The sequence below is a fragment of the Lygodium microphyllum genome, chromosome 5 (genome assembly GCF_053477565.2).
Source record: "Lygodium microphyllum isolate KBCC chromosome 5, Lygodium_microphyllum_v1.1.10, whole genome shotgun sequence".
Lineage (NCBI taxonomy): Eukaryota > Viridiplantae > Streptophyta > Polypodiopsida > Schizaeales > Lygodiaceae > Lygodium > Lygodium microphyllum.
Window position 1 is genome coordinate 103,471,385 of NC_141139.1, and position 7,722 is coordinate 103,479,106.

At 42.6% G+C, this 7,722-nt stretch overlaps 1 pseudogene; it reads right to left on the reverse strand.

The window, feature by feature from the left end:
* Window positions 1–5,685: 5,685 nt before the first annotated feature.
* Window positions 5,686–6,426, reverse strand: LOC148036227 (CDPK-related kinase 3 pseudogene; annotated as a pseudogene).
* Between the last annotated feature and the right edge of the window lie 1,296 nt (window positions 6,427–7,722).

A 7,722-nucleotide genomic window follows, 5' to 3' on the forward strand; every position in this document is an offset into this window, starting at 1 on the left:
TCTGTTCATTGGCTGCATGTCTTGAATAAATCGAAGAGTACCATTCTTCTTTGGAACTGTAAACCACCTGTTTGAGTAGGCTCAAGGATTCCCATCCTGATTTTCTCATTCAATAAATCAATCAGCTTTGGCAAGTGTGCTTTAGGCACTGGAATAGGTCGGAGATTCCATGGGATATGAGGAATAGTAAAAATGACCATAGGAGCAACAATATCAGGATTCACACATCCAATCTCATGCGGGAAAAAAGCAAATCCCCTTTCATGTCGCTCAAGCATATCCTGAAAGCATTGCTTCTCTATGGGTAGCAAGAAATCACCATTTCCAATTTTCAATTTAGCAAGTGTCTCTGCTGAAAATTTATGACCAATATGCTCCGGATTCCTCAAAATTTGCTGTTTAGCAGGCCTCTCTATTTGTTGATCACTGTCAGGTGGAAGCGGTACAGCAACCGACTTCACCTTCTTATCCATAGTTTTGTATTTCGTATCAACCCTGGCTTCATTATGCTCTTCTGCATTACATAAACCTTGCTGTAAATCAGCAATTCTGCACTCCAATGGCTGAATATTCTCAGCCCTCTGCTCTATGGACTGCATAGAAACAGCCCCAAACTCTGAATGCTGAAATATTTCAGCAGTAAACTCTGTTGGCTGAAAATTTTCAGCCCTCTGTCTCTCTGAAAGCTGATCATAACTAGCTGGAAACTCTGTTTGATGAATTTCTTCAGCACTCAACACTCTTTGCTGAGTTACCTCAGCCTCTGACTCAATCTGTGACATAAAATCTGCAATTTCATGAAACATGTCCAAGGACTGCACTAATACATTACTGTGACAATTCATCATATCAGTTTTCAGCATATCTTCCATCTCTGTCATCGTATCTGCACAAATCACACTGTCATACATCCCATCTATGTGCTCATCATTCTCCAAAATTCCTGCATTTTTCAAATTTTTCTCCTTCCTGCATATATACTGCCTGGCAGCTCTAGGCAACCTAGAAGTCTTCTGATAACTCATCGAACTGTTTGCTGAAATCCCAACAAAACCGGAGGAGAAAACACCGCTGCCAGGAGGTGAGAACTCCAATCTCCTCTCCTTTGTACCACCGTCGTCTCGCGAAACGGCGGTACCTAATGAAAACCCGAATCCCTCATAGTGGGCAAAGGTGCATCTCTGAGAGTATCCCTGTTTCTAACATGGTTCACACATACAGTCATAAACTGAACTGCTCTCATACCATCTTTACTGTGAATCCGTGCATAAGCAGATCCATCATCCATGACCTTTCTTTCCATGCGCATCTCTATAATGAATGGCTGACCAAGAATTATGGGATAAGAGCATGAATCCTGCACAAAGAAATGAAAATCCTCCTCTACATCACCAATAGAAACCCTGACACTAGGACAGGCAGCATACAAATCACCTGCAGTGTTATTGGCGGCTCTCATACGCCACCCATGCTCTACATCCATAGGCCATCTGTTACTCTCATAAACTCCACGAACTATGAGATAAATCTCTGAACCATGATCCACCAATGCAACATAAGGCACCTGTTTCTCTCCAATCTTTACCATCGTCTCTGTAGTTGCCCTAGCCCAATGGCTCCGCGAAAAGTGACTACGCGGTATCATGACAGGGTCATCAATTTCAGCATAATGCAAAGGTTGAACCCTCTTCTCTACCTGCGGAAAAACAGAAGAATTATCAACCATAACCACATCCTCATCCTCATCCAACTCCCCAATCAAAACTCCCTGTGTATCAGTGGTAGACAATGCATGTCTTTTCCTCTTCAAGTCCTCCTGAAACTGATCCTGAAACTCTCTTTTTGAGATGCCCAAAATCTCAGAAATAGTGAAAGTCACCTCACTGCCAAGTATCTTATCATTAAAGATTTTCTTCATATCTGTAGATGTCTCAATATCAGACATCAATCTGAACCCTGGCTGCTTTCTCTCTCTAGGCTCTTGCCTCTTTTCTCTCTTTTGAGCATCCTCCATCTGTCGGTCTGGCCCTGGTCTTGAAGACGGTCCTGCAGTAGGTGGAGTAACAAACTCACCCCCTCTAGTCTTCTTAGCTGTACTTGGATTTTCTTCATCCCTCTTACACTTCTCCTCAACAAGTACATCTGCACCATGAGACTTAGCCAAATAAGCATAAATAGAGTACCTGTCAACAGGCGAGTCCCAACCTGTCTCTGATCTGATGCTAGAGCCTGCACTAGTCAAAACAGTCTGCTGAATTTTCCCCTTGTTTGCAGTCTCCATAGCATAAGTCCATAGCGCTGACTGAGTCTCTGAGCCCTTCTCAATCTGAACTCCATATGCAGAAGCATCACCTCTAGCTGTCACATAAGAAGTACGCGCAGCCATGTCCTCCACTAACTTCTTCATTCCACCTTTACCAAAGTTGGTAGCAAGTGGAGCTCCTGTCTCAGTCAACCAAATCTTACGATCTTGCCCCCAATATACCAAATTCTGCCTCCTTGCATCCTGGAAAGAGTCACAATCCCTGCAATGCTGATGGTCCGTACTATCACACCAAATACATCTTCGATCTCTCCTAGGTGCACTAGAACCACTCCTAGGTGCAGTAGGAGCGCTAGAAGAAGCAGTAGGCGCAGTCGAAGCAAACTGCTCCTTCAACTTTCCCACCAACTCCGCTTTGACTGACTCCAGTGTCAAATCTGTGATGCCTTTGATTATGTCATCAAGAGAGGTAGGCACCGATCGAGCGGATGGTTTTGGAGCAGAAGGTGTAGGCATCGGTCGTGGAACAGGAGGAATAGGTGGAGTAGAAACAGTAGGCACTGGCATAGGCCAAGAAACTGGCTGAGGAGGAGAAGAAATAACATGGATAGAAGTAGGCATAGGAGCTGATGATGGTGTAGGTGTCATGTAACCATTCTGTAGGCGAGTCTTCCATATCCTCCTCTTGGTCAAAGTCGAGACTGCATCCTGAGCATCCTGCCAATCAGTTTTAAGACCCATAGGCTTCGTGCGATCCTCAAGAAGCTCACCCAATTCTTCTTGAAGAGCAGGATCTGCAGCTTGCAAGAAAAGCTCAACTTTTTCAACATCCAATGCTCTTTGTTCAATGGCATCAAGCTGACTATACCTCTCTTCGAATTCTCGAATCAACTCTGAAGCAGCGAGACCTTTGTTTGGCATGTAGAACCACTCTCGGAATGACCGCCGAGTAGCCATACCAAAGTCCTCAAGGAAGTATTCTTCTTTCAGGGCCTTCTTAAAATCTTGCCAATGTGTATTTTGAATAAAAAGATCAGTCACTTTTGTCCTCAAAGCGGGTGTGACAAGACGAAGGAAGTACTTACTCATAAGTCTAGCAGGAACTCCAAAAAACCCCATCTTGATCTCATATGTCTTCAAATATGCTGAAACATTACGCCCGTCAAATAGCTTCTTCTCATTCTCAACTGCTTCAATAGCCTTAGTCGCGTTGTTTGCATTCTCCTGCTCCGAATAGAGTTGTCTTTGCTGAGACAACTGCTGTTGATGCAATTGTTGCTGCTGCTGCATATACAATTGTGTTTGTTGATTTTGGAGCTGCATATACATGGACATATTCTGCAAAATCTGTTTTAGATCCTCTGTTGAAGTACTTGACGCAGCAGTCATTGATGGAGCTGAAGTAGACGCAGCTGGAATTGTAGAAGAAGCTGAAATAGAGGCTGAAGTATCTCCCATCCTGAAATTTCTACGACGCTTTCACGTCGGGTTTACCAAAGATGTCGAAGGGTTTTCGAAAGCAAAGTCGCGACCACAGAGGACCTTGAATAATTTCAAGATAGAAGATCCAGCATGTGAATAAGCAAGACGTAAAAATGATGTCAAAATAGTATTTATATTACTGCCATGAAGTTTGCAAAATACAAGATGTCTTCAAATCTGATCAGTCCACTGATTTTAGGCCTCTCAATTTAATTCTGCTGCATTTGTAGATCCTTGACCTCGAACAGTATGTGCAGAAATTTAGAATTCAAATATACAACACTATTGTGATCTTCTTGGATTCTGATGTCAATGATGTGAAGGAAATTGCCATCAGTGAGTTTACAAACAAGAGGTATGAACTATAATAAGGTCTCTTAACTAATATCTCGAACTGTGGACCATCTTGTGTGGAAACTGTATTTATTCACCAAGAGCTCTTCAACCAGTTTGTAGAGGACATACATACGGTTGTTGAAAAGCTATTGATGATGATCGAAGTTCTCTGGCAATCTAACACCCTGTGGCTCCAGTAAATGCAGATCTTTGTAATACTACCAGTATCCTGGAGCTCTTTGGAACATCTATTCCCTTGGTCTCCTTCTTCTCACTCTCCTTCCAATGCTTTGTCATGGTTGGAATAAATTCTGTGTACTGGGGCAGAGGATTGCATGTAACGTAGCATTTAACATCTTTGACCAAGTGGTCTAGTACAGGCAATGGATTGCTGTAATCTCCTCCTTCAGATCCTGTGGCCACCTGCAACGTTCCCTTACACAAATGCACACATCCATGCGATTCTTTCCCCAGCAGTCATATCATGTTATAAACATCCTCGTACAGTCAATCAACACAAATTAAAGAAGAAGATTTGTGAGTAGATGTAGATGCTGATGTAGCTATACAACATGTCCACGAGGCTTACAGATCCAGGCCAAGGAGCAATAGCCAGTTCTCTGATTTGATAATCTATCCATGTAGTCATGTTGGCACGGTGGCGCGTCGACCACGATAGCTGAACCACCCATCGGCCGTCTCTTCTGCTTCTGCATTTAGTAAGATGGTAGCAAGCAAGGCCAAATCTTCGTCAGCGAGCTGGAGGAGCAGGTCTTGTTGTAGTAGTCAAGCTTCTTTTTCCTTTGTTAGTAGGCCTGGAAGAAGGCTCCGATACAGCCACCCAAGGTGGTCTCCATTATCATGTTCCAGGCAACGGTGCATTCGGCATCGGAGGAAGAACAGGCACTGAGACGGTGGGTAGACAGCTTACAAGCTCTCACTACCTCAGAGGGAACTCCAACTCATAATCAAGAAGAAGAGATTTTGCTATTCTCTGCGCTTCATCTTCAATCCGTCATCTAGCTCTCTTCTCTAATTTTGGCTCATTGTCTTTTCGTCTTCTGCAGCTGCTAATTTCCTCTCCTTCTTCGTCTTCTGCTCCACTGTCATCGCTTTAGCAGCTTCATTAAACTCCCTTGTTGGCTTCATCTTCAACTTCATCGTTCCCTTCTTTGTTGCAGTAGACTGGTTCCTCCCGATGACAAGACCATAGCAAAAACTCCCTGACAACGCTTGGAGCACGCCTGGCAGCTTCTATGGCTACAAGGATTGCCTTGGAACGCTCTCACCTCTGTCTCTGGAATGCGTGTCCTTCCTTCAATACCAAGGTCTCTCCACTCTCTCTCGATCTCCCTAAAAAAAAACTTTGCATGTCCCCCTTTTCTTCTTCCCTTGTCCAGCGCAGAGTACCATCTATCACTACCCCTCCTTTTGATGTTGGATCAAAAGCATTCATTAGCCACCATTTAGAAATTCCCTGCGCCCCCCATGCCATTCTATTTTCCTCCCGATTCCTCTGCATTCCTTTCCTCCTTTCGTCTTCTGATTCCCAAAAAAAAAACTCCCCCCAAATTCGATTCAAAAACAAAAGCTCCTCCCTGTCCTCAGAAATGTAAAATGGCCAATAAAGCTCTTCTTTTTTCCCACAATAGCCTTAGAAAAGCATTTCTCAGAAAAGCCTGTCGGAAGTTCTCAAGAGTGACACGCCCATCCTTATTAGGTTCTAGCAGGGTATACTGGGCACGAAGATAAACCAACTCATCTTCTGTAAGAGTCCTGGACAAAGCCTTTAAAGCTGCTCGTTTCAAAGGTGACGATCGGAGATAAGCTTTCACCAACTTGTAAACCAATATATCCAAAGGAATCTTATTATCTCCACGAAGCCAAGGGTGCAAGGCATCTCATCAAAACTGGGATCAGCACGGATCACAGCCCAAAATATCCCCGACTCAGTGCGAGCCCCAATAAGGCCGACTTCCACAAAGAAGAATATAAGTAATAACTCCAGTGCTCCAAACATCAGCCTTTGTGTTGTATGATCGATGAAGAACTTCAAGTGCAAAATAGTAGGCACTTCCCACGATGTCATTAAGTCTCTCCTCTGGCTTGACAAAATCCAACAGACCGAAATCAATAGCCTTCATTGATGTAGCTTCATCCTTCGTTGTGAAAAGAAAATTCTCTGGCTTCATATCCCGATAAACAACACCTTGCAAATGGCAGAAGGATACTATGTTCAAAATTTGAACCACAATAACTTTTGCATCCTCCTCAGAGTATCTTCTGCCCCGTGAGAGAATGTGATCCAATAGCCCTCCTCCCTCGCAAAGTTCCATAATCGGCATATCTTGAAATAAGTGTAGCCCATGAGATTGCATCTCGAGTTACCAGTCTACCAAAATTCCTTATTCTTCTCCGTCTTCGGCATAGAATGAAAGAGCAAACATAACAACTAAGTATGTACAAAGTATCAAATCACACACACGACTTTTGGGTGGTTTACACACCTCGAATGCGCAGCAATACGACACCGCACTCGGGTTTCGAACATGTTTTTTTTGTTTGATCTTTTGCTCTCTTTCGCAAAATAGCGAAATCGCTAATTTCCAACGAAAATTGGCATCGCTATTTTCCCCTTCCCTTGTAGTGATATACTCCCTCAAAACTTTATGTATAGCATTCATCATATGCGCCATTGAATTGGTTGCTCCCTGTGGAAGCTTACACATCCTAACAAATCCAAGTGGTGTCTTCATGGTAGTGATATCGGAGTTTTCTAATGCAAGCTGAAACTAATCATATCCTGAATATAAATCTCCCATATAGTAAATTTCCTTACCTGAAAATGCTTCTACAAATTCATCCACTATCGTGTCTGATCCAATATTCCTTATGGTGAGCTTTTTAACTAGTTGTAAATCCTATATAAACCTCAAAGAACCATTCCTCTTTGGAACAGTAAACCAACAATTCGAATATGGAGCTGTAGAGGGCTCCAAAATTTGCATCTTGATCTTCTCATTCAAAAGCTCCAGTAGCTTGGGAAAATATGCCCAAGGTACTAGAATAGGCTTTAAATTACATGGCACATGAGGTACTGTAAAGATCACCATAGGTGCAACTATGGTCTGATCAACACATCCGATTTCGTCTAGCTGAAATGCAAAGGCTTTTCTATGCCTTTCCAGCATCTACAAGAAATAATCTCTTTCTACAGGTAAAAGAAAGCGTGTATTATCAATTTTCAGCTTTTGTAAAGTTTTTGCTTGTAAATTTATGGCCTACTCCATGTGGATCACATATTACTTTTTCAGTCAACCCATCACTTTCATGTGGTAAAGGCAAAGCCACAAGCTTAACCTTCTTTGCAACTATTTTGTACTTTGTATCCACCCTTGCTTCAGTCCATATTGCAATCCATAACATTCATGATCAGCTAACTCTTGAATGACTTCATACATCTCTAAAGTATCAACATAAATAACCTCTTTTTGTGCTCTATTTTTAGCATTAATTGTTGCAAAAATTTTGAGCCACTGTATCCACATCAACCAGCCCTAACAATAGCCTAGAAATATGTTTATTTGCAGCCATCAAATCATGTCTTCAAGTATTTTTCAGCCCATTTGACAAATTTCTTT